General features: G+C 50.6%; 1 protein-coding gene across 5 annotated transcripts in view; it reads right to left on the bottom strand.

The window, feature by feature from the left end:
• The window catches only part of KIAA1671 (KIAA1671 ortholog), a 186,345-nt gene that overhangs the window by 141,110 nt on the left and 18,137 nt on the right, over window positions 1-27,098 (bottom strand). Inside the window, exon 1 of one of the 5 annotated variants that reach the window (XM_027124444.1) lies at window positions 22,720-23,546. The exons of the other annotated variants lie outside the window; for them this stretch is intronic. The gene's annotated coding sequence lies outside the window, so the exon portion shown is untranslated. Of the gene's footprint in view, window positions 1-22,719; window positions 23,547-27,098 lie in introns of those variants that run through there. 5 annotated transcript variants of the gene reach the window in all.

The following is a 27,098-nucleotide window of genomic DNA, read 5'->3' on the forward strand; positions in this document are numbered from 1 at the left end:
TCAATGAACACCCACGTGCAATGACTTTCCCAAGGTAAATGTTGCCTAGAAGTGGGCTGGCTGGTTCCAAGGGTGTACACTTTTTTCAGAGCTTTGGATATATGCAGAATGGAGCATACATCCATGTGTTTCCCTTCACACCTAAGGGAAACATGTCCCATGCTGACTTGAGTCAAAGCTTAGGAGGCCAGGGTTCTTAACCTCTGCCCTGGGGCAGACCCAGTAAAGATGAGAAATAAACCAGGGCCCCAGGGCTGACTGTGCCATCACTGGCAGCTTTACTGGGTCTCACTTATGGCCGGACCATCATCACGCACTTGACTGTAAGATTTGCAAGGGCAATTAGAACGGCTCACAGGGAGAGGTGAGTCTGGGCCCAGCCCAGAGGCTGTGTCCAGCCTGGCGTCGGAAGGGTAGGCAGGAAGAAAGCCCTGCCCCAGAAATGACGTTCACGGCAGAGGAAATTCAACCTCAGAGCTCAGTTCAACACGACACACCGATCAATGCTGGGCTCAGAAAAATCTGAGTATAACATGCTCTCTCCTTAGGGAGCCTGAGAGGCGCATATTGCATTTCAGAAAAATAAATAAATAATTCCCTCCGAGCACAGATAGGTTTCTGGAGGAATTAGCTTATTTTGGCCCAAGAGCTGCCTTATGTTCAAACTCAAACCCTGGGAAGGTCTGATCATGTGTTCCCCAGCTCCAAAATAAATGTCTCCCACTGTCCATTGCCTTGGACAAGGTATTCAAGACCCCCCCCACCAACCCACCCACAGGCCAAAACTAACCAACATGATCTGTACTACAGGCCCTGCCCCCACTCCCAGATTCCCAAAGGTACCCCACGACCTGAGTATCTTTTTCACTTATTTCTTCTCCGTGGAGAGCCCTTTACCCACAGCACAATTTCCATTTGCCCAAATCCCACTCATGCTTTTACAGCAGACTAAGGGACACCTCTTCCAGGAAGCCTGCGCTGACTTCCTAAGCCAAAGTGTCTTCCAACCTTCTTTGGCTATTTACCTGATCATCATGCCTTGTATCAGAGATAAGCCTGACAGTCTCCCCCCCGCAAGATTTACAGATCCTTCCTGAGCCCACCCAGGACACAGACCCCTCCGGCTCTGGGTTCCCGTTCCCAGAACCTACCTGATGCCTGAAACGGGAAAGGCAGAATAGGAGAGTGCTGGGTTCCCCAGTGGTGGGAGGCAGCCCATGCGGGACACAAGATGGTCTTTGGTAACACTTAGGGTGCTTTGACATCCAGGCACAGCATGAAGCTTCTGTGAATGACATTCTGTGCAAACTGTTTCCTTCCTGATGCTCCTGGGTGCCTCCTCATGCAGTTCCTGAGCCCATCTCTGCCTGGTGCCACAATGACTTTAACGCCTACACTATCTGCTAATCTCCCAGGTTTAAGAAAGAAGACACAGCTCCAAGCTCAGACCATCAGCTGCAGCAGCAGATTTTAAGATATAATTTTATTTTCATTGTATTTAATTTTACTGTTGTTTTCAATTTAAGACAAGTGACACTGGTTTGCTATTTACAGTAAGATGTTTGTAATGGTTCCTTTAAAATTTTATTTAACTTTCGGAAAAGTGAAAGTTTAAAAATAAAATGATGATACAGGGGTTATGTACAAATGGCAAAAGCCCATGTGACAGGGGCTTCCCTGGTAGCACAGTGGTTAAGAATCGCCTGCCAAGACAGGGGACACGGGTTCGAGCCCTGGTCCAGGAAGATCCCACAAGCCATGGGGCAACTAAGCCCGTGAGCCACAACTACTGAGCCTGCGTTCTAGAGCCTGCAAGCCACAACAACTGAAGTCCACGCGCCTAGAGCCCGTGCTCTGCAACAAGAGAAGCAACCGCAATGAGAAGCCCACACACCACAACGAAGAGTAGCCCCCGCTCGCCACAACTGAAGAAAGCCCCCGCGCAGCAACGAAGACCCAACGCAGCCAAAAATAAATCAATTATTTAATTAATTATTTTTTAAAAAGCCCATGTGACTGGAATTCACTGGTAAAGTGGAAAGATCATGGCATTGGAGTCAAAAACAGGCAGATGCAGCTTGTGGTGCTCCTTCCCCATTTTCCTGCCTGGAACAAAGATGTGATGCCTGGAACCAAGGCAACCATTTTGGGACCACGGGATCACAAGTGATACTTTAAGGATAGTGACATGGAAAAGACCTTGATGACATAGCTGAGCTACTAAACTAACTGAACCGTTCTCCTCTGGATTTTTGTTGTTGTTATTGTTATGTGAAAAATAACAATGTACTATTTAAGCCATTGTTAAGGTTTCTGTTACATGAAGGCAAAAGCATTCCTAACGGACACAGGGAGTTTGGGTACAAATTTGTTAAGTGGACAAATGTCTTCTAAGTAAACACAGTGAATGTAGTAGTGCTTTTATTTATTTATTTATTTTTTTTTTTTTGCGGTACGCAGGCCTCTCACCGCTGTGGCCTCTCCCGTCACGGAGCACAGGCTCCGGACGTGCAGGCTCAGTGGCCATGGCTCACGGGCCCAGCCGCTCCGCGGCATGTGGGATCTTCCCAGACCGGGGCACAAACCTGTGTCCCCTGCATTGGCAGGTAGACTCTTAACCACTGCGCCACCAGGGAAGCCCTGTAGCAGTGCTTTTGACAAGCCACTTCACCCCTGAAAGCTCAGTTTCTTCATGGGTAAATTAAGTTCAGTGATACCTACCTCAAAGGATTCCGAGGATTAAAGGAGATGGTGCATGTAAAACACCATCAGTATACTTGGCACATACACAGTAGGGTTCTGCAAATGCATGATAAACAAATGAGCAAATAAACAACAGAACATGAAGACTGATGGAGGGATGCGTGGGTTGGTGGGAGATTTTTAGCTAGATTTAAAGGAATAGCTCTCTGATGAAGGAATTTGGGAGAGATAGTGATTCAGGGACTGGGTAAGTGGATACTCTTCTCAAGGCTGGTCTAAGATCCAATACCAGCCTGTCACCTACACAAGCCTTGATTAGAATCAGGCGGAAGCACCGAAGAATGTAGACACCAAAGAGCAACCCTCCCAAAACCAGGTGCAAGAAAAGCCTGAAAGGATGGTCAAGACCGAAGTGGTGTCCCAGGGATGTAAACAGTCCCAGGTCCATCCCCGGCTGCTGCACCCACCCCACTCCACCCCCACCAGCCGTTCTCATCGGGGCTCCGCCCATGGCAGTGAACCTGCAGTGACCGCTGATATGTCCTCTCCTGGTTTTCCCAGGAGGGTCACTGTGCCTCCGATACCCTTCAGGCAACCAATGACTCTGCCTCCTCGTCCTCTGGGACCAGCTTCCCAGCTCCCCTGTAAACCTGTCAGGGCCTGGCGCTGCCAGCCTCGGGGCACGACAGACAGGCCCTCCTGGCACAGAACCCAGGCCTCAGTGGAGCTGAAGAAATATACCTGGCCCGGCTGCCAAAAAGAGAACCCAATGAACAATCCCAAGTTTATTCAATTGCTTTGTCCCCCAACCTATTAAGTGCTGGGCTCGGGGAAAGCTTGGTGTTAATAATTACCATCATCAGATCACGAACACTAATTGGGCACTCATTTTGTGAGTTAAATGAACTTCCCCACTTAATCCACCTTCTGGAGTGGGTCGCATGATTAGGCCCACTTGATGGATGAGGACAACGATGCCAAGGGAGGTTTAGCAATTTGCCCATGGGGTGGAGCTGGGATTTGAACTCAGGCAGCCTCCCTCCCAATCCCACCCAGTTCAATCCCACCCAGTTCATCCTGCAGCAGCCAACAGTTGCTGGGTTAAGTGCTGGCCTCCCCTCCCCTCCCCACGCCACGCCCCCACCCACCTCCACCCCAACCCCTGTGCTGGGCCCTGTTAATCTCTTCAATGGCCTTCTGGGGCTGATGCTATTATTATCCCCATTCTATAGATAGGTAAACTGAGGTTTCAAAAGGCAAAGTGATTGGCTGAGGTCAACTGCTTAGTAAGTTAGCAGATCTGGGATTCCACTCAGGTGTTTGACTCCACAGTGTATACACTTTGCCATTTTGTCCTTCACGGGACCTGTCTAGCTCAGACTGGGTTTTCAGGCAAGTTTTGGGGCAAAACATCCTTGTGCTCAAAGCACAGTCTAGCTGGGGAGGCAAACACGGCTGCAGACATGGCCACAGACAGTGACCACAGCAGGGAGGTGCGACTGAGGCCCTCGGGAGGAAGGGCTTAGAGTAGACAGAATAATGCCCCCCAACGATGTCCACGTCCTGATCCCCAAAACTTGTGACTCTGTTATCTTTGCAGATGTGACCAAGCGAAGTCTCTTGAGACAGGAAAATTATCCTAGATTAGCTGGGTGGGCCCGACGTCATCACAAGGTTCCTTATGGAAGAGAGGCAAGTGGGTCAGAGTCAGAGAGAGAAAATGTGATGAAGGGAACAGGGATTAGAGCCATGCGGGGCCACAAGCCAAGGGATGCAGCAACCTCTGGAAGCTGGAAAAGGCAGGGAAATGGATGCTCCCCTAGAGCCTCTGCAAGGAACACACCCCAGCCGACCTTCACTAGACTTCTGACTTCCACAACTATAAGGTAATAAACTTGCATTGTTGAAGCCAGTAAATTGTGGTAATTTGTTACAGCAGCAATAGGAAACTCATACAGAGCTTAAGTTGGTTGGGGAGAAAGGAAAGGGAGGACTGTCTGGAGGAGGTGGCACGGAGCTGAATGGCTACCTAAATAACCCCAAAGCTCAAGCCTCTGTGAAGTCCTTTGGGTTAGCCCCACCAGAGCCACCAAAATTCTTAACCCTCCATTCCTGCTTGTTTGGACCTTGACAGTATCAAATCCTACAAGGTAGGTCCTGGCACTGCACTTTTCCATGCAGCTACTAAAATTTAAATGTCAACTGATTAAAATTAAATACAATTTTAAATTCAGTGCCTTGGTCATGCCAGTCCCATTTGAAGGGCTCAACAGGCACGGGAGGCTGGGTGCCTTACTGGGCAGTGCAGAAAGTTCTATTGGACCGCGCTGTACATTCCCAATATACAGATGTGAAACTGAGGCTCAGAGTCACAGGGGCGGGAAGGGACAAGCTGGCACTCAGTCCCTGGATCTTCTAATTTCATCCTCAGCCTTCTTAACACGGAGGAGGCCTGGGCCACAGGGCTGGCTGCCTCAACCCCAGGCCCAACCTTATTTAACTGAACCATGAATTACTCACCCACTGTCAGGAGTCATGACCTTTAGCATCACCGAGAACTGTTTATTTTGACCTCTTTCTCTCTCTGCCTTAAACGCAGGGTGAGAGGCGAGGGAGGCAGAGGAGAGGCCCCGGTTAATGAAAGGTTCTGGTTAACAACAGTTTCAGCCATTCATTACGGGCACAGAGCACTTGTGGTTTAAAGCTAGGAGTGTCACGTGTTTGAGAGATCAGCCAGTGTCCCTTTGACCCCCTAATCCATCATCTTTATCAACTGGCATACAGCGCTAAGAAAACCTCTATCTACAGGGCCAGAATGACACCATCAACACACAAGGCTAACATGGTTCAATTTCTAGGGTAACCTTTGCCACTTACAAGGATATAAGGGGCTCCTTGCCCAACAGAGGCAGTTACAAAGAGTTTCAGGGTGGCAGGGGGGAATACAATTAAAAATAAATTTTAAATTCATTCCCTGGCGGTGGCAGGCAGGGAAATGGGTGAACTGAGGGCCAGAAACGGGAGGGAGATTTCTCACTGTCTGCACCCTGGTAACTTTGCATTTTGAGCCCCGTGAATGTATTATCTGGCCAAATAAATAAGTAAAAGTTAAACTGTAAACGCTTAGGTAAGATACGGACCGTGGGGATCCCATTTCTTGTTTCATGTAGATGCACATGGATGGGTATATAAATATGAACACAAGGAGGCTTACAGAAAGTGTTAGAAGAATATATAAGAAACGTTCAGAGAGGGTGACTCTAAGTGGGAGGGAGATGAGACTACAGGGGATTTTAATCTATTTTTATTTTTTTGCTTATTTATAATTTCTTAACTTTATACAATACTAATCACAACAAAATCAGTTTCTATTTATTGAATGTGTAGCCAGTTTCCAGGTGAAACACTTTATAGGCAAAGCTTCACTTCTCCCGGCAACCTCTGAGGCAGGTAGTAGTGTTTTACTCCCATTTTATAGATGAGGAAACTGAGGCCCAGAGACACCAAGACCACGAAGCCCACCGTCTGGACTCCTTTGCTGTGCTGACTTCTGATCAAATAAATGTGCTCATGATAGAAAAAAAAGAAACGTTTTAAAAATGCTAGGTACGTGGACTTCCCTGGTGGCACAGTGGTTAAGAATCCGTCTGCCAATGCTGGGGACACGGGTTCGAGCCCTGGTCTGGGAAGATCCCACATGCCGTGGAGCAACTAAGCCCGTGCGCTAAAACTACTGAGCCTGCACTCTAGAGCCCGCAAACCACAACTACTGAGCCCTCGTGCCACAACTACTGACGCCCACGCGCCTAGAGCCCTGCTCCACAACAAGAGAAGCCACCGCAACGAGAAGCCCGTGCACCGCAAGGAAGACCCAATGCCGCCAAAAATTAATAAATAAAATAAACAAATTAAAAGAGAAATGCTAGGTACGTGAAAGCACAAAGTGAAACAGACTAAATTTCTGAATATAATACGAATGTCAGAGAGCCCAAGCCTTTCTCGAGAAGGGTGCATCAGACACCTCAGTTGTCCTGCCTTCCACTCTCAGCACCCACCCCGGGATGCAGAAGGCTGCCTACTGAAGATGGCTGCAACTCTCTGGCTTGGTTTCTGGCCATGGGAGCACAGGCCAGAAGTGCCAGTTGGGCAGTGCCCCATGCGCAGCCCTCCACCATAGACAGATGGCAACTGGTGTATCAATACCCCAGCTCCTTCCCTCTCTGGGGGAAGACTCTGAGGTGCACGTTATGCCCTGTCTCCATGACACACCCTCTATTAGCTCCTTGCCTTCCCTCTCTCACCTTCACACTCCCCTCACAGTGCTTCCTGTGAGGTAAAACAGTACAGCTTCTAGAAGGAAACATGGGAAAAATTGATCTTAAATAAAATGAAAGAAAACTTCTGTTCATCAGAAGACACCATGGAGAGAATGAAAAGGCAAGACATGGACTGGGATAAAATATTATGTATACAAATGGTATGATATATAGTGTTTCATCTATATTATGTTGATAAATATAATTTAAAATATTATATCATATTTATACATGTGCACATGTGTATGCACACAGACATATATACTTCACAAAGGACTCTATCCAGAATCATAAAGAACTCTAAACCAATACGAAAAAGACAATCTGGCTTATTGTTTGCTTTTTTTTTAAGGACAAGAGACTTGAATGGGCACTGCGCACACACAGAAAATATCTCCAAATGAGCAATAAGCACATGAAAAGATGCTCAACTTCACTGGTCATCCGGAAAACAAATTAAAACCACAATGAGATACTACCGGACATCTACCACAATGGCCAAAACAACAGACTGACATGTTGACCGGGGGGAAGTGGAACCGTTTTTACACTTTACACTTTAGAAAACTGTTGGGCAGAACCCACTCAAGCTGACCTGCATCTAACTTACGACCCAGCAATTCCTCTCCTGAGTATTTACCCGAAAGAAATGAGTGCTCAGGTCCACAAGAGACGTGTACACGAATGTCCACAGTAGCTTCATTCGTCATAGCCAAAACCTAGAAACCACCTAAGTGTCCATCCACGGTAGCCTGGATAAATCGCAGCATATTCATATGATGGGATATAATACAGCAACGAAAAAAACCAAACTATGGCAACATGCAAACACGCGCATAAATTCATAGACATTACGATGAGCAAAACAAGCGGGACCCAAAAGCACTCGTACAGTAAAATTGCACTAACACGAAGTTCAGGAAATAGGCAAAACTAGCCAATGGTGATAGAAGGTAGGTCAATTTGGGGAGTATTGACTAGGATGGGTATAATGAAGCTTTCTAGGGGCCTAGGAATGTTCTATATCTTGATATGAGTGGTGGTTACGTGCTGTGTTCATATGCAAACGTGTGTCCAGTTTACACGTAAGATTCGTGTACTTTACTGTAAGTTATGCCTGAGAAAACAAGCCCTCAAACTTCCAATGGCCTGCAGGTGCTTACGAAAAGAAGCCATGCCCCTCACCACAACCCTGCCTGATGTGCCTCCCACATACCCCAGGACCTCATCTCCTACCAAGTGCCCCCTCCCATTCCCCCAGCTCCACCCAGCCTGGAGATCTCAGTTTGCTTTGGCCTGGAGGGAGTCAGGATCTGTAAGAATTCCACCCTCAGATGGGAAAGAGACCTGCAAGGAAATGCCAGTCATTTGTTTCTCCCGGGTGATGTCAGTACCCATGTGCGTTCATGCAGCAACAGCTCTCTGATGAAATGCTTCTCCTCCAGGAAGCCTTCCCAGACCTCTGCTCCCACCCCAGGTAGGCTTTCATCCCCACAGCTCTCTGCTTCTTTGTGACACTGATCCTACTGTTTTAAGTCTGTTGAATTGATTGTCTTACCCCCTGAGGGCTGAGACCCTCTCCGTCCTGTTCCCTCCCCGTCTCATCATCAGAGCCTAGCAAGTCACCTGGCACATAATAGGTAAACAATAAACATTTGCTGAAACAAATGAATGTCTGAAGGAGAAAATGAGTCATTTGATGGAGGTTAAAAATGGGGTGGGGCCGGGCTTCCCTGGTGGTGCAGTGGTTGGGAGTCCGCCTGCCGATGCAGGGGACTTGGGTTCGTGCCCCGGTCCGGGAAGGTCCCACATGCCGTGGAGCGGCTGGGCCCATTAGCCGTGGCCGCTGAGCCTGCGCGTCCGGAGCCTGTGCTCTGCAACGGGAGAGGCCACAACAGTGAGAGGCCCGCATACCACAAAAAAAAAAAAAAAAAAAAAAAAAGGGATGGGGCCAAGATGATTCTGCGCAACTCCCTCCAGGTATAGAAGGTGAAATCTGGGCCCAGAGAGGGTAAGTGACTTGCCTAAGGTCACACAGCCAATTAGGGACAAATGTAGCATAGAACCACCAGGAGACACTGTTGCCTGCTCCCTCCACCAGATTCCCTTCCCTGGTGCTGCACCCTCCCCGCAGCTGCTATGAGGGTTGTCTGTTCACAGATACATACTTTCCCAGGAGAGCTGTCCTCCAAAAGGCCAAGACCTCCAACCCTCCCTGCAAACCCCCTACCAACCAGGGCATCCACAGCCAGTGACTCACATATATGGGATACAAAAGGCCACTGACCCTTGCATCAAGGCAGGATTCATTCTGTGGCTCCAGAGCCCCCCAGTGGTTCAGGCGAAGCTAAACTTGGGTGAGGCCACATCCCTTCCCCTGCCCGCTCCTCCTTCCCTCACTCCCCCACTCCTGAGAGCACCCCTCCCCCATCCAATCAATGCTTCCTGTCCCAAGCTTGGTTCTGGGGAACCAAACCCTACCTAAGACAGACTCCAGGGTCTCCACTGGCCTGGACTCTGGGACAATGCACTGCCTCCCACTGGTAAGTCTAACGTGAATGACAATGACAGACTGAGGATGGACCAGGAGCCCAGCTGTAAGGGGAGGGAATGTCCACAGTGTGTGTGTGTGTGTGTGTGTGTGTGTGTGTGTGCGCGCGCATGCATGCATGTGTGTTGGGGGAGGGTCTACCCTCTGCTCCCGAGTCCTTTCACTTTTATCTCTAAAAGATATACAGAAGAACCCCCATCAAAACCTTCTTGCTTTCAGCCACCAGCAATGAAGCTAAGAAGGGCAGAGAGGGCCCTCCCCTGAGCCACCCCTCCCAACCACGGGCTCTAAGAGCCACCTGGGCAGAAGGGGTCTGTTCCCTGATGAGTCATCAAGCCCCTCCCCTAAAGGCAATCTACCTGATCTGGTGACAGAAAACACAACCATCTCCTAAATTCGGATTAAAAACCACCTGCACTCAGTTCTTCTAGACCTTAATTTTGCTCAGGGTAATCAGCAGTTATTAAGAGCACAGAGGACGACATGCTTGGGGGACAACATGCAGGATTGGCAGCCAGGAGCCCCCCATTCTCCTTGCCCTGTTCGTGTCCCTCTGTAGGACGGGGCAGAGTGTGGACTTCCAGTGTCAACCAGCTGGGCGTCCAGTCCTGTCTTGATCTCACCAGCTGTGTGACCTTGGGCAAGTAACTCCACCTCTTTGAGCCTTGGCTTCCTCAAGTATAAGATGGAATCACGGGTAGGTATTTCCTGTGCTTTTGTGAGGATTAAAGGAATCACACTTGCAAAGTGCTTAGGACAACGCCTGTGGGTGCCACACACATCGATGACTGTCCTCATCAATAGTAGTACTATTAACCATTTAGAGAGACTGGGACGAGGAGGGGGCCTGCGGGGCTAGACCTGTGGCCTTCCGTACAAGCGCAGGAAAGACGTGGAGAGCTGGGGGGAGGGACAGACAGACTTCGTCCAGCATCTCCAACAACACAAGGAACCAAAGAGGCTTGGGAAGTGTATACAGCAGGCGCTCAGTACGCAGGAGTTCTGCTTATGATAAAACTCCTCCTCAGAAGATGAACCCAAGAAAATGACCGCCCTGGGCTCGGAGATCCTTTTACACCCAAAGTGGCAACTATGTGCAAATAGCCCCAGATCTCGGCAGAAACGGGAACAAGTAACCAACCTCTCCCTGCTCACAGCCTCTGGGCTCATGCTCGGGTTCACCAGAGCCAGCATCCCCCTCTGTCTGCTGGAGCCAGCAGGTCCCCGCCACAGCTTGCCAGGCTGGGCATGCCAGCCACCGAGTAAGAGCCTGCCCACTGTGGCAGATGCTGTCAGAGCCCCACCCAAACCTCCTTGGCACTGGTGGACAACTTTCTACTCCTGGTGGGACAATTTAGAGGCGTGTTTCATAGTCTCCCTGAGGTTCCCAGCATACTTCATACCCCAGCTGCCCCCAGCTGCTTTGATTGTTAGCAAAGCCTAATCGTGTCCCACCACCCAAATAAGTCACTTGCCCTGGCACCCCTGACTCAGGCTCTGCTTCTGGGGGAGCCCAACCTAAGATACCCGTCTTTTCCCCAAATCACTGACTCACAAGAGATGGACTTGCTCAGAACACCCATTCTCCCCTAGGGTCTCGTGATGTGATGGTGAGACACACCCCATCGTGAAACGGTCCACAACCCACCGATGACCAAGACGGTGGGAGGTGCCAACGCATGCGCTGGCCAAATGTTTGCAAGTTGCTCTTTTACCAATCATTCAAAAGATTTATTGACCCACTATGTGCCAGGCCCCATGTTCGGGGATGGGGAGATACTGATGAACTCAAAACGCGAGGACCCTGTTTACACAGAGTTTAGAGTTGGGCAGTGGGAAAGACAGGGAATGGATAAGCCAACATGGACAAAGATGGCAGCATGTGGCAAGGGAGGTGAAGGGAATGAGGTCTGTGAAGTGAATCATGGTTGAGCCCCATGGATTGGGTGATCAAGGAAGACTTCTTGGAGGAGGTGGCATTTCAGCTGCATAACCTAAAGGATCAGAGGGAGCCAGCCAAGGGAACACCATGAGGTCTAGAGTTGGAAAAGAGCTCAGGGCATTGAGGGAAAGGCAATTTCTGCTAACCTGGCTGGGCTGAAGTGGCAAAAAGTGTCAAGGGCTGAATCTGGACAAGGGACAATGAGCAGATCTGAGGCCACCTATGAGAGTGCACTTGGGGTTCTCCCAGAAACACCTTCCTCTCCCTGCCTCCCCTGCATCCTGATCTGCTTTCCTGAGTGGGAGAGGGTGGAGTTACCGCCTGCCTGCCAGGAGCCTCCCTGAGTCCCCCACTCCCAGGGGAGGGCGTCTCACATGTCAGCATCCTCCATCCTGTGCGTCCAGGTGAGAACTGCTGGCTCCAAGGCAGGTAGAGGGAGAGGCAGAGAGAGCTGCTTTGAGATCGGCACCTGGCAAGTGGGCGTCTGAGTCAGAAGAGAGCTTCGGGTTGCAGCTCACAGCGTGCAGAATCGAACTCAAATCCTGCCTTTGTGCACTCGGGCTCCTTACCTTCCTTAGCCTCAGCCTCCTCCCCTGTTGAATGGGTTTGTGATCCTATCCAGTTCCAAAAGTAGCTGAGAGGTTTGTTAAGGACGTAAAAGTGCTTGGCACTGCTTATTTATTGACTCCACTTTTACTGGTCTCCTACTATGTGCCAGGCACTGTACCAGGAGCCGGGATGCACCTGTGAACAAGACGGGGCCAGCTTGGGGGTGGCAGGGGACACACATAATGTTCACACAAGTCGGCAATTACAAAGACAGGATTTTACAAGCACATAGTAGGTGTGTTCCCTCCATCTGAGACCATGTCCTCCACTAAAAGCCCAGAGCCTAGAGCCACAACATGGCAAGTTAAGACTCTGGTTTCCTGGCAGAGACCCGGGCATGGGCATCCTTAAAGAATCCAGCTCTTTAGGGGTCAGTCTCAGCTCTGGCAGGGTCCAAGCCCTGGTCCCTACCCCCACCCGCTGGCAACATACCTAAACCCCAGAGACAACCTCTCAGGAGATCAGTTGCGGGCGTGGTCAGTTATGCCAAGGGCGGTGTCCGCCAGCGCAGGCATGAGTCATGTCCTGCTCTGTAGAGGAGGGGGAGGGGTCCCCAGACCCATGTCTGCAAACGCTGATATGGTGTGGCCACGCCAAGGAAGGAGGGGACGCAAGGGGACAAGCACGGACAGGGCAAACCCAGGTCCCGGACCTCCCCATACTGGTGGAAATGACAAGCCCAACCACAGAACCAGCATTCACCCCATGCTTGCTGTGCGTGTCCCCAGCTCTAAAATAAACTCTGGATAGAGATTATCTCCTTGATTCCTCCCATTACCCCAGGACTACAGGTATCATGATTTTTCCCACTTAAGAAAGGAGGAAACTAAAGCTTAAGGAAATTAAAAGCCTAGTCCAAGGTCACTCATCTTGTCAAACTTCAGAGCCCCAAAGGCTGAACCGCTCTCCTGGATTGGCAGGAATGAAGACAGGGGACAATCTTAAAAATACGGAAGGGTGGGTCCCCAAAGCTGGTCTGAGTGACAGGCACTGCCTGGGCCAGGCCCTCAGCAGGACAGAGGGGCTGAGCGGTCAAGGGGAGGCCTTTGGTTGGGGCTTGTGACTTTGGCCGTGTGTCCTGAGCCTCAGCTCCCCTGCTGGGCAAAAGGGCCTGGCACACCCATCAAGCCCCAGGCCCTTCCCACAGGTGTGGTGGGAAGACCAGCCATCCAGGCTACGCCTGGAGTCCAAGGCCAGCATCCTTGAAGCTGCCCACCTGCAAGTCCAGGTCATGACTCCACCCCTCAAGGATGGGCAAGGCCAGGGCGTGAGCCAGCGCCTGCTGAGCCAGCCTGTTGGCTCCCAGAGGTGACCTGTTCACACTGGAGCCGGGCTGCAGGCAGTGGTTCTGTAGCCCAACGCCAATACCAGCACCCAAGGCAGCTGGTGGCGTGTGCTCATGTCTGGCACACGTGTGTGTGTGTGTGTGTGTGTGTGTGTGCACGCGTGTGTGTGTGGTGGGCCAGGGCTGTTGTTAGAAGCTCAGGCTCTGGAACCACCCCACCTGGGTTTATATACTGCCTCAGCCACTTCTAGTCTGTGTGATCCTGGGCAAATTACAACACCTCTCCAAGCCTCAGTTTCCTCATCTGTAATATGGGGATGATGAGAGCCTCTCTCGGGGGCTGGCTGTGAGAAGTAACTGAATTAAACTAATTAAACTAAGAGTTCAAGAAAGAGCAGCTCTTACTATTTATCGTGGTGACAATGACACCTGTGGATCTCCATGGTAACCACCATTGTCATGTGGGTCCACATACATGGAGCATGTCAGTGGAGGCACTAGATGGGGTGTCATGCATCTGTGGGGGTCATTTTCATCTTTGCCTCATGCTTTGGGGGCTAAAGTAAAAATATATTAGGACCTCCCTGTCGGTCCAGTGGTTAAGACTCCACGCTTCCACTGCAGGGGGTGCAGGTTCAGTCCCTGGTCGGGGAACTAAGGTCCTGCATGCCAAGCAGAGCGGCCAAACAATAAAATAAAATAAAATAAAAATGTATCCCCTACCCCCATCATAAAACATATTCACCCCCCCCCCCCCCCCCACCCCGGCCAGCCACTCAACTAGTTAAGACTCAAAGGAAGCCAAGGTCCCATTTTTACAACACAAGAATAAACATCTAGGGGGCATGAAACTAACAATCCCCATAACCCCTCCAGAGACAGCAACACCCCTGGACTCTCAGGCAGCTCACAGTCAGGGGTGAGGGGAGCCGAGCAGAACTCAAAGAGAAACCCAAGAAAGGTTTCCATACAAACTGTGAGGAAAGTAAAGGGGCACACCAGGAAGGTACAACAGAGGGAGAGGCAGCAGAACAGCCTGTGCAAAGGTCCTGAGGCAGGAGACCCTTTCAGGGAACCACACCAGGAAGGTACAACAGAGGGAGAGGCAGCAGAACAGCCTGTGCAAAGGTCCTGAGGCAGGAGACCCTTTCAGGGAACCAAAAGTACAGGGTTTTCCAGGGCCAGAGAACACCAGGTACTCGAGGCTGGAGAGGTGGACCAAGGAATGTGAAACAATCTAAGTGTCCAATGACTGGACAGACTAGGGTATTCTTTGGAAATTTTATGCACTTGTCCGAAATGAAGTTTACCAAGATGGGTAATGGGAGGAACTAGTTAATAGCATGATTTAAGTGGAAAAAAAAGGAAGCTTCAAAGCTGTATACATCTGGGGTTTTGAAAAAAGACTGTAATCAGCATAATCTATGGGAAAACCAAAGGCACCCTCAAAAATACAAAAATCCCCATGCCAAAAGTTCACGGTGATTATCCAATGGTGGTGGGCTTACTTCGGAGGGTATTTTTTCTTCCTGGTGTTTGGCATGTATAATGTTCCAGTAGAAAAAAATTTTTAATGTTTAACAAAGAGTGAGAAAAAAGCTCCCTGCCATCTTCTGCCTAGATCCCCAAAGCCCAGAGAGGTTTCTGGAGCTGCGTTTTAAAGAGGATAGCCTTCTTTTCTGTTCAAATCTCAAACAAAGCCTGCTGGGCAGAGGTCCCGGCAGGGGGGACACTCGCCCCGCACACCCTCCCGGCACCAACACAGCAGCTAAGACAACAGCCAGTGTTTTCTTGGGGGGCTGTGGAGAGGAGGGCTCGTGAGCTCTGGTTAAACCTCGTGAACTCGTCCCAAATAGTTGCTTCCCCACCCAGGGACTCTCCCTTTCCTGTGGCTCAGGGTCTGCCTTCCTCCCACATCTTCCCTTGGGCCAGCCCATCCCCTCAGAGCCCTGACCAGCCCTGAATTCCTGGGGCCTGGAAGGCCAGAGTCTTCCATCTTCGAGACCACGCTGCCCAAGCTTCTAGGTTACACTGGTGAGGAGAGCCCGAGGGGGAAGAAAGTTGCCCAAGGACATCCAGGAAGCCCGGGCAAGGTCCACACTGGAACCTGGACCTCCTCACCAGGACCATTCACTCAACAAATATCCATTCATTAAGCACCGACTATGTGCATGGCGGATGCAGCCTCACAGCAAAACTGACAAGGGCTCTGCTCTAGAAGGCAGAGCTTTCAGTAGACAAAAGGAAAGGAAGAAATCGCTTAGGAGCCGACCAGGGCTGTGAAGGCAATAAAGCAGGGTTATGTGATAAGAGTCAGGGTTTCGGGGAGCAACTCTACCCTGGCGGGATGGGGAGGGGAGGGGACTGACAGCTGAGCTGAGACCCAAGGGAAGGGGAGGAGCCTGCCATGCAAACAGCTCAGGAAAGAGCCTTCCAAAAGGAAGGCCAGAGGCAGGCAGGTGGGAAGGGAGAGGATGAGGTCATCTGGAGGGGCAGGATGGATGGGGGGGCGGTCAGGCAGAGCCTCTGTGGGAAGGAGTGGGAATCCACTCCAATGTGGGCTTTAGCAGGGCTGTGAACCATCTGGAAGCTCACTCCGGGCACCCAGAGGAGAATAAACTGCCGAGGACAAGAGCAGAGGCCCCTGCTTCCTCCCAGGTGCAAGAGGCGGGGGGCCTGGGCGGGTTCAGTGACAGTGGGACGGAGAGAAGAGATGTTATGGCTTTAAAAACAGATGATGCGGGCTTCCCTGGTGGCGCAGTGGTTGAGTGTCCGCCTGCCGACGCAGTGGACACGGGTTCGTGCCCCCTTCCGGGAAGATCCCACATGCCGTGGAGTGGCTGGGCCCGTGAGCCATGGCCACTGAGCCTGCGTGTCCGGAGCCTGTGCTCCGCAACAGGAGAGGCCACAACAGTGAGAGGCCCGCGTACCGCAAAAAAAAAAAAAGATGATGGGACTGGCTGAAGGACTGAATGTGAGGGTGAGAGGAAGAGCGTGAACCCCCTCCCAACATGAAGCAGGGAAACCAGAAGGGACCGAAAAAGTTCAATTCAGAACTCCCACCATGAATGTAAATTGGTGCAGCCACTATGGAGAACAGTATGGAGGGTCCTCAAAAAACTAAAAATAGAGTTGCCATACGATCTAGCAATCCCACTCCTGGGCATATATCCAGACAAAACTATAATTCAAAAAGATACATCCATCCCAACATTCACAGCAGCACTATTTACAATAGCCAAGACATGGAAACAACCTAAATGTCCATCAACAGATGAACGGATAAAGAAGATGTGGTGCATATATACAATGGAATACTACTCAGCCATAATAAAGAACGAAATAATGCCATTTGCAGTAACATGGATGGACCTAGGGATTATCATACTAAGTGAAGTAAGTCAGACAAAGACAAATATCATAGGACATCACTTGTATGTGGCACCTAAAATATGACACGAATGAACATATCTACGAAACAGACTCACAGACAGAGAACAGACTTGTGGTTGCCAAGTGTGGGGGAGGGAAGGATTGGGAGTTTAGGATTAGCAGGTGTAAACTATTACATATAGGATGGAGAAACAACAAGGTCCTACTGTACAGCACGGGGAACTAGATTCAATATCCTGCGATAAACCATAATGGAAAAGAATATGAAAAAGTATATATGTATAATGGAATCACTTTGCTGTACAACAGAAATTAGCACAACATTGTAAACCAGCTATACTTCAAAAAATTAAAAACAAACAAACAAACCATCCCACCACTCAGAATCAGGCAGCGTGCCGGGCCTGGTGATTCACCACTAGCGCAAAGGGCAGAGTCAGGGAGACCTGGGTTCAAATCCTGGCTCCACCACTTACTGGTTGCATGACCTTGGACACGGCAATCCCCCTGCCCAAGCCTGGGTTTCCTCACCTGTGAAATGGGGATAGTGATGCAGAGCCCGAATGGGCACGGAGGGCCCCAGGGCAGCAACTGGGACAGAGCGGTTCCCTTTCCTCCCCTGTCTTTGGGGCTGACGCCCACTGCGACCCTCAGGGGAGTTAAATCACCCCAAAGCCCATTTTTAAAGAACTAACATCAACAGTGACCTTCTCCCCAAAAGGATCATGTGAAGAAGAAATGGGAATTCTTCCCACTGAGGGGGGTCGGAACAGAGACACCCTAAACATAACAAGCAGGCTCCCAGCCCCAGGGCAGTAGCCTCTAGAATCCTGCGACCCACAGAGGGAGCTCAGCAGGACCCTCTCTAGCTACAGCACTTCGGTCGCTGCCCCCTCCCTGGAGCATGAGGAATGAAGGCCAACACGATTCAGGGCTCAAAGGATGCAAGGTCAGACTCAAATGCAAGCTTGGTTTCAGAAAATCACTCTCCCCCCGGCAAGCCCCGGGTTCCCCACTTGGAAAGCAGAAATAAGGAGCCCAACCTTGCAGGAGTCCATAAGATTAGCCGTGGGGGGAGGTGCCTGCCCGGGCTGGGGGCTCAGGAGGTGCGTTCTCGGGACCAGGAGCACGACGCTGAATTAATGGCTCCAAAAAATATCCAGGTCCTAAGCCCCGGAAGCAGGATCCCTGTTACCGTACACAGAAAAAGGGTCTTTGCAGATGTGCTTTCGTTCAGGATCTTGAGATGGGAGGATAAGCCTAGATTACCCGGGTGGGCCCTAAATGCAGTCACACGCGTCCTTATAAAAGGGACGCAGAGGGAGAATTTGCCTAGGGAAGAGAAAAGGCCATGTGACAGCCTCAGCAGAGAGACACTTGACATGCTCAGCTGCGGCTCTGAAGATTCAGGAGGGGAACTGGGAACGCGGCAGCCTATAGAAGCTGGAAAAGGCAAGGATTCTCCCCAACAGCCCCTGGACGGAGCCGACACCTCGGTTCTTGCTCAGTGAAACTGATTCCAGAACCAGAAGAGAATAAACGTCTGTTGCTTTAAGCCTTTAAGGTCTGTAATAATTTGTTCGAGCAGCCACAAGAAACCAATACAGAGGAGTTTGGCACTCCAAGCCCAAAGGACTGGATCAAGATTTATAGCCAGATGCAGTCCTGGGCCAAGTTAGAATTTCTGCAGGTGGAGCCTGGGCATGGCTATTTTTATGGAACTCCCAGGGGGACACCAGGGATCGTCCAGGGGTGAGAAGCACAGGGTCTGCGAGCAGTAGGAGCTCAGAAAGCAGCCGCTTTTCAGCCGCAGCCTCCCCAGCCCTCATCCCCTGCAACACAGCCTCCTGTCACTGTCTGCCTCCCCCCAGGGCTGTGAGCGCCCCAGGGCAGGGGTCCCCGCCTCACTGCCCTGAACTCATCATCACCAGGTATTTCCAAACCCTGTATCTGGGAACAATGTGTGGCCCCAACCCAGACCAAGGAGGAATTACAGCATCAAGCCCTGAAGCACGAGGATGGGGGTTGACCTGGGGGCTGAGAGGGACCAGAGGAAGGAGGACCAGGGGCTGCCAGGATGGGGAGTGGAGAAGACGTCCTGCAGGGGAGACACCTGAGCTAGGTCTTGAAAAAGGCACTAAATCCCAGTGCAGTGGATGCTGTCAGTGTCCTATGCAACCCTGAACACTCCCACAATTTTCAAAAGCCCTGTAGTCTCTGCCTGAGGGCTTTCCCCTGCCCTGGGGGCCTGGGTGCAAGACAGCCGGAAGTAGCCAGGAGTTGACGCCCCAGGAGTTGGAGTATAAATACCCCAGCTCTCCCATCCCTCGGGGAAACACCTGAGGTGCAACATCCTCATCAAAATCTAAAATGGCCGAGCTCTCATCTCCGGGACCTCACTACCCATCTCTCCCCTTCACCCTCTGGCTTGGGCCACGCACACTTTTCTGTTCCTTGTACTTGCACCACCACCCCCCTCCGCCAACTCCTCCCTACACCTCAGACCTTTGCTCCCGCTGTTCCCACTGCCTGGACAAGGGGCTGACTCTCCCTCCACTCAGTTCTCCACTTAAATGTCATTTCTTCAAAGGGGCTTTCCCTGAACACCAAACAGAAGCGCTTCCCTCTCACTGCTGTATCCTCTGTACCACCCTTCTCACCGACCAAAATGATCTGTCGGCTTACTCACTTTGATTCTGTCTAGAATCCCATGGGCCAAATCTCTTTTTGTAGGGCCTGTGAGCTAAGGATGGTTTTCACATTTTTATTTTGTTTTGTTTGTTTGTTTTTGTGGTACGTGGGCCTCTCACTGTTGTGGCCTCTCCTGTTGCGGAGCACAGGCTCCAGACGCGCAGGCTCAGCGGCCATGGCTCACGGGCCCAGCCGCTCCGCGGCACGTGGGATCTTCCCGGACCGGGGCACGAACCCGTGTCCCCTGCATCGGCAGGCGGACTCTCAACCACTGTGCCACCAGGGAAGCCCACACATTTTTAAACCACTGGGGAAAAAAATCAAAAAAATAACATTTCGTGTGTCAACACGAAAATTATAGGAAAACCACGTTTCAGTGTCCCTGAGTAAAATCTGATTGGAGCACTGTGGCATGCACTGGGCTACATATTGTGTCTGGTGGTCAGCAGCTGTGATGGGGGCCTTATGATCTGAAGAGCTGAAAATAGTTACTATCTGGTCCTTTACAGGAGAAGCTGGCAGACCAGGGTGTGGGAGCTTGTCTGCCTCTTCCATAGGTGAGTCCCTGGGGGCTGCACAGGCCAGGCCGAGCAGGTGTTGGAATAACAAAGGGTGGATGATTAACCCAAGGACCTGTCTCCAGCAAGGGGTTGAGCATCACCCAGATTTGCAATGAGTGGATGGGTGGAAGGACAGATGGATGGATGGATACATGGATGGATGGATGAATGAATGAAATATACATGCCTCAAAGGGAAGCTACAGGCATCACCCCTTGGGGTGGTCCAAAGTCCCTCCACGGAGTCCCAAACCAGAGTCTGACATCCCCTGGGTGGGCGTCCCTCTGACAACACCAGGCTGGCCTTGACATTCTGTGGGCCCAGAACGCTAAAGAGAGGATGTGATTCATTCGACAGGGCCTTTCACCAGGAGAGGAAGGAAACCAGCCCTCAGATCCCGAACCAAGTTTAACTCCGCTCCGCCACACACACACGCACACACACAGCATCTCTCAGCCCTGCCGGGTGAGGAGTCCGTCCCAGCAGCTAGGCTTGGGGAGGGAGTCAGCAGCGTCTGGCTCAGCTGTCTCCCCAGGCAGCACCCCACAGCTCTCTCAAAACACAGTTGGAGAAAACTCCTCATCAGAAGGGGGGCATTCCAGAGCAACCCCTCCGTCTCCCTCCCGCTGACCCCAGCACCGAGACAAAGAGAGAACTAAAGAAACAAGAGACCCGAGCAGGAAATAATGACCTTGCCCCACACTGGGAATCTCAGATCCAGCAAATAAGCCTGTCTCTCAGGGGGATGTTAGCGTCCTCAATACCTGGGAGATGGTACTTAATTTATGTTGTCAATCCCAGGACGGGTTCAATGAACATGTTCACACTTTGGAATGTTTCATCCGAATAGATACGAATTTTTACTTCTCAAGAAGAAGAGAGTTCTTTTCCATGTGAATAGACACCCCAAATGTCACAGAAACATCAGCTCAAAGGTTCTGGGACAGTCTTAACTATCCTGCCATTTCCTTTGGGCCTTGGCCCAAGATTTTATCACAACCCTCCAAAATGCTCTTTGGTGAACAGGGCAGTGTTTATTGCCCTTGGCCTGCTTTTTCTCCTCTGGAGCTCTGCTCTGAAGGGGAGGATCCTAGCAGCTCACAGATATAAGGGAATTAACTCCACACTAAGTTGCCAAAGCTACCTTATCCCCATCGCATAGCTAAACCTTCCCTGGGCTGAGCAAATGACACAGCACAGGCAGCAACAGGTGTAAAATCAATGCATCTCCCCTGCCCCCGAATCCCAGCTGTCTCTGAAAATGGACCTTCAAGGTCCAAGGACCTTCACCTCCAGGTGCCTGAGCATTCACAAGACAGAAGACATTGGTGAGTGTCTTGAGTGCTCTTCATCCTAGCTGTGTGATCCTAGGAAAACTGCTTACCCTCTCTGGGCCTTCATTTCCTCAGGGATATTAGCACTGCCCTACCTCCCTGCCAGGGCTCTGAAGATTAAAGCACTCGTGGGAAGCAAATGTGCTGGGGTAAACCTTAAAGCATGTATACTGTTGGTCACTGCCATGCCCCTTCCCCGTCTATAGTTAGAATAACCTTGTTTTAAAAAAAAACAAAACAGGGAACTATATTCAATATCCTGTGATAAACCGTGAATGGAAAAGAATGTAAAAAAGAATGTATGTATATGTATAACTGAGTCACTCTGCTGCACGACAGAAATTAACACAACATTGTAAGTCAACTGTACTTCAATTAGAAAAAAAAAGATGACCGTTTTCCAAAAAAGGGAATCCAATCACATCACGCCCCCGTTTAAACTCGTCAGAGGCGCTTAGGATGAAATCCATCCCCTTTCCGGGGCTCCGTGCTGCAGCCCCCCAGTCTCTCTGCCCTCAGCCCTGACAGCTCCCCTTGTTTACCCTGCCCCCGTCACACTCGCCTCAGCTGCCCTCCCACCGGAAAGCCTTCGCACATGCTGTTCCCTCTGCCTGAATGACCCCCTCCCCCCAACTCCCCACCCTCCCTGACCACACACACGTTTAGGTCTCAGCTTTAATGGCCCTTCCTCAGCATAGTGGGTTGAATAGTGTCCTCCTAAAATTCATGTCCATCTGGAATCTCGGAATGTGACTTTATTTGGTCTTTGCAGACATAATGATGTCTCAATGCAGTCATATTGCATTAGGGTGGGCCCTGATCCAATGACTGGTGTCCTCATAAGAAAAGAAAATGCAGATATACAGACACAAGCCAAGAAACACTGAGGACTGCCGGAAGCCACCAGAAACTGGAAGAAGAAAGGGTTCCCCTTAGAGCCTTTGAGGGAGTGTGGCCCTGCTGACACCTTGATTTTGGACTTCTAGCCTCCAGACTGTAAGAGAATACATTTCTGTTGTTCTAAGTAACACAGATTGTGGTTACTTGTTACACCAGCCTCAGAAAAATCTGAGCCGACCGCTCAGCTAAAGCACCTCTCCCAGACTATCTTCAAAGCCTCCTGCACCTCTTCCCCTCCCTGCCATGTCCGCCTCCCCGCCAGCCCATAAACTCCCAGGGAGAAGGGGTCTCAGCTGCCGGGTTTCCTGCGGCAAGCGGCTCAGAGCCTAGCCCCAGCAGGCATCCAACAGTAGTTTCCAAATGAATTAATCTGACAGCTGCACCAAGGGAAGCTCAGAGAGACCAAGGAAAGCTCAGAAAGGTCAAGGGACTCACCCAAGGTCACGCTCCAGGAAGAGGCACACCGCTGGCCTCCACACCGGCGATCCGAGGAGCCGGGATGCCTATGTCCACCCCACAGGGACTCCAGCGCTGCAGGACAGGCCTCTTCTCCCTCCTGACTCCCAGCTACGAGGTCCGCGCCCTCTGGGCTCTGTGCCCGACCCAGGACCTGACCTCCTTGGCAGGGACCCGTCTCAACTCAATGAACCTGTAGATAAAAGCCTCTTCAGTCCTGGGACAGCCGTGGGGCAAGGGATGCCCTGGGCTCGAGTTAATCCCACACCCACAGGGCAGTTCGGGGCGATGGCCACTCAAGACGGTGGGCCTCGCCCACGGGAATCCACTCTCCCTGTCACCCTGGCTCCTCCCTCACGCCCTCATTGCCTGACTTTGCAGCTATGAAGCATGGGAGGCCACATAGTCCAAGCGCTGGACAATAAATAGCACTGACTCATGAAGGAAAAGTAGTTCCGGGCAGGAGAACATCTCCACCGGGTGCTGGCCTGTCCTTAACACTTACGTAACACTCGCTAATTACACCTGGTAATAAAGAGAGCAATACCCTTGGGGGTGGCAGCATTTACAGTCTGGCCTCCGCCTACGCACTTTCCGCATCCGGGGTTTCCGCATCCACGGATTCAACAGACCGCGCACCGTGTACTGTGTTTCCCACCCGCAGTTGGTTGCATCCGAGGATGAGGAAGCCACCGATACGGAAGGCCGCCTATCCTAGACTGGACTTAAGCATACGCGGATTTGGGTACCCGGGTGACTCTCAAAACCAATCCCCCTCAGATACCGAGGGATGACTGAATTTAGTTGAAATCTGCTGACACGGTTTGATTGCCTTTGTACCTTGAAAGTAAACTTCTGTTTATGGCCAGAGATACTGGCTTTTCCAATTTTGTTGTTGTTGTTTTCGTTTTTTGCGGTACGCGGGCCTCTCACTGTTGTGGCCTCTCCCGTTGCGGAGCACAGGCTCCGGACGCGCAGGCTCAGCGGCCATGGCTCACGGGCCCAGCCGCTCCGCGGCATGTGGGATCTTCCCGGACCGGGGCGCGAACCCGTGTGCCCTGCATCGGCAGGCGGACTCTCAACCACTGCGCCACCAGGGAAGCCCGGCTTTTCTAATTTTTACATAGATTTGTTTCAGTACACCTAGGTGGGGTGGCTTTAAAGTATTAGGTGACTGGGGTTTCCCTGGTGGCGCAGTGGTTGAGAATCCGCCTGCCGATGCAGGGGACACGGGTTCGCGCCCTGGACCGGGAAGATCCCACGTGCTGCGGAGCAGCTGGGCCCGTGAGCCATGCCCGCTGGGCCTGAGCGTCCGGAGCCTGTGCTCCTTAACGGAAGAGGCCACAGCAGTGAGAGGCCCGTGTACCACACACAAAAAAAAAGTATTAGGTGACTAATAACATAGAAAGTATACAGGCATACCTCGTTTTTTGGCCCTTCGAAGATACTACGTTTTTCACAAATTGAAGGTCAGTAGCAACCCTGCGTCGAGCAAGTCTATAGGTGCCGTTTTCCAACAGCCTTTGCTCACTTCCTGTCTGTGTCACATTTGGTAACTCTCGCGATATTTCAAACCCTCCACCAGCAAAAAGGTTACGATTAGCTGAAGGCTCAGATGATGACCAGCATTTCTGAGCAATAAAGTATTTTTTTAATTAAGGTACGTATATTGTCTTTTTAGACATCATGCTATTGCATCCTTAACAGACTACAGTATAGTGTAAACATAACTTTTATGTGCATTGGGAATCCAAAAGTTCATGTGACTCGCTTTTTTATCGTATTGGCTTTCTTGTGGTGGTCTGGAACCGAACTCGCAGTATCTCCGAGGTATGCCTGTAGAGACGGGGCAAAAATTATGAAGATGGTGTGGGGATGACAGAGCTTGGGGAACTCAGCCCTCATTCATTCATCATTCATTCATTAACTCACTCACTCTAGCGAAGATGCAGACACACACATGTCCCTCGGGTATTTTTGTGATAAATTCCTAGCTTTAGCCAGAGTCGAGTGACATGTTATATGGGCGTGCCTCTTGGGCCAGGTGCCCGTAAGAATCACCTGGGGAGATTTCTTTTTTAAAACAGATGCTCGGGCCCCACCCCAGACCCACGGAGTATGAGCCTCCAAATGGTGGTCCCAGCACCTGTATTTTCTTAAAGCTGCCGGGGGTGGGAGGGTATTTCTTCTGAACAGCCAAGTGCCAGGTATTCAGCCGCTGCTTCCTCCCCAGTGACCCAGAAGGTGGGACTACGTTGCCCAGAGAGCATCCCGGAAGAATAAGATCCGGGCCGTAAGCGTTTCTCCCCAAAAAAGACACGTGCCGGGGTGTGCCCTGGGTCAGTGAGAATCGAGTTCTTTAGCGTTTCCTCAGCATCTAACCCAGGCCAGCATCCCCGTGGCGGCCCTGGGGCTCATCCTGAGAAAGTTCCCAGTCGGGTAGGAGAGGCCAAAATATTTCCAGAAAACGCATCCCATGATGCAGCAGACATTCTAACAGGAACTGAGGCCTCACAAATACAGCTTCTAAGAATCTCTCACAAAAATCAGATGCCAGCCACACCTATTAGGATGGCTGGTGTTTTTAAAAAAAAAAAAAAACAGAAAATAACAGGTGTTGGTGGGATGCGGTTGTACGTTGCTGGTGGGAATGTAAAATGGTGCAGCTGCTGTGGAAAACAGTATGGTGGTTCCCCAAATAATTAAAAATAGAATTATCATACCATCCATCAATCCTAGTTCTGGGTAACTACCTAAAATAATTGAAAGGAGGATCTCAAAGCGATATTTGTACACCCATGTTAATAGCAGCATTCTTCACAACAGCTAAAATGTGGTAGTAACCCAAGTGTCCAGGTACACGACTGAGGAATGGATAAACAAAGTGTGGTGTTTATGTACAATGAAATAGTATTCAGCCTTAAAATGGAAGGAAATTCTGACAAAGGCTACAACGTGGGTGAACCTTGAGGACATTATGCTCAGTGAAATAAGCCAGACACAGAAGGACAAATATTGCATGAGCCCACTTACATAAGGTATCTAGACTAGTCAAATTCACAGAGACAGAAAGTGGAGTAACAGTTATCAGGGGATGCGGGAAGCTGGGAATGGGGAGCTAGTGTTTAGTGGGTGCAGTTTCAGTTTTGCCAAATGAAAAGAATTCTGGAGATGGATGGTGATGACGGTAGCATATTTAATGCCGCTGCACGGTACACCTAAAAATGGTTAAGATGCTAAATTTACATTATGTGTACTTCACCACAATTTTAATATAATTTTTATTTTTGAAATCTGGTGCCAGATTTTGCTGCCTGGGTTCAAATCCCAGTTCTACCATGGTGGCCTTAGGCAAGTTATTTTGCCTTTCTGTACCTTAGTTACCACAACTGTAAAAAGGGTATAAAAATAACAATCCCTGCCTTATGGGGCCACTGGGAGGATGAAATGAGTTAATCGTTATAAAGCGCAGAGCAGCGTGCCTGGTTCACAGCATGTGTTCAATGTGTTAACAGCTATATGATGGTGGTGGCTGTTATTACCATCCCCCCTCTGAGCTTTTGGAGGACACCCACATGAAAAATATGTAGGTCCAGGGGAGTGTATTTTTGGCCTCGTGGTTTGGTTAATGCCAGGTGCCACTTATGAGTAAGGAATAAAGACTATGTACTGCAGGTGAGAAAGTGGAGAAATTAAACTCAGTGAGGACAGAGGCCAATTCAGCAATAAAATGTCCCTGCCCGGAGCCCAGAGTCAAGAGCCCTCTGCCCTCAGCTTGCTGGGTGACACAGGTCAAAGACCCTGCCCTCTCTGGGCTTCAGCAACCCCAGCTCTCCCACCCCACCCCGCTGCAAATCTAAGGGTGAGAAACCAGTCCACAGAACAACTTGTGAGCACATCACACCCCTGGGCCCCACCAGAACCCCGGGGGAGGGAAGGGGGGGGAAGGTGGGTGCCCGCAAGTGACCACAGGGTTAGAGGGACTTGGACACACTCAGGCCTTTCTGTTTCTGACTCACACCCCAGCAGGAAGTTGGGGGTGGATCCTGCCTACCATCCACCCATTCGCCTCACCAAGGCCAACGACCCCATTTGTCAAGGGCCCAGACAGCAGAACACAGAGTCCCTGGCCTTGGACCAATATTTTATCCAGCATCTCTGGACAGGAAGGGCCCCTGAGGGTTCACATCATCCATCCCTCTGCCTCCATCACCCTTTGGTTTCCCCCTTTTCAAAGAAACACATCCCCAAGTTTGCAAGGTCATCCAATAAACACACTCAGATGCATCCAATGCTGATACTGTGGAAACATTATTATTATATTAATATAATTTTATATTATAATTATATATATAATA

This window comes from Aethalodelphis obliquidens, unplaced genomic scaffold (assembly GCF_003676395.1).
Source record: "Aethalodelphis obliquidens isolate GAN/ISIS:26980383/991018 unplaced genomic scaffold, ASM367639v1 scaffold28, whole genome shotgun sequence".
Lineage (NCBI taxonomy): Eukaryota > Metazoa > Chordata > Mammalia > Artiodactyla > Delphinidae > Aethalodelphis > Aethalodelphis obliquidens.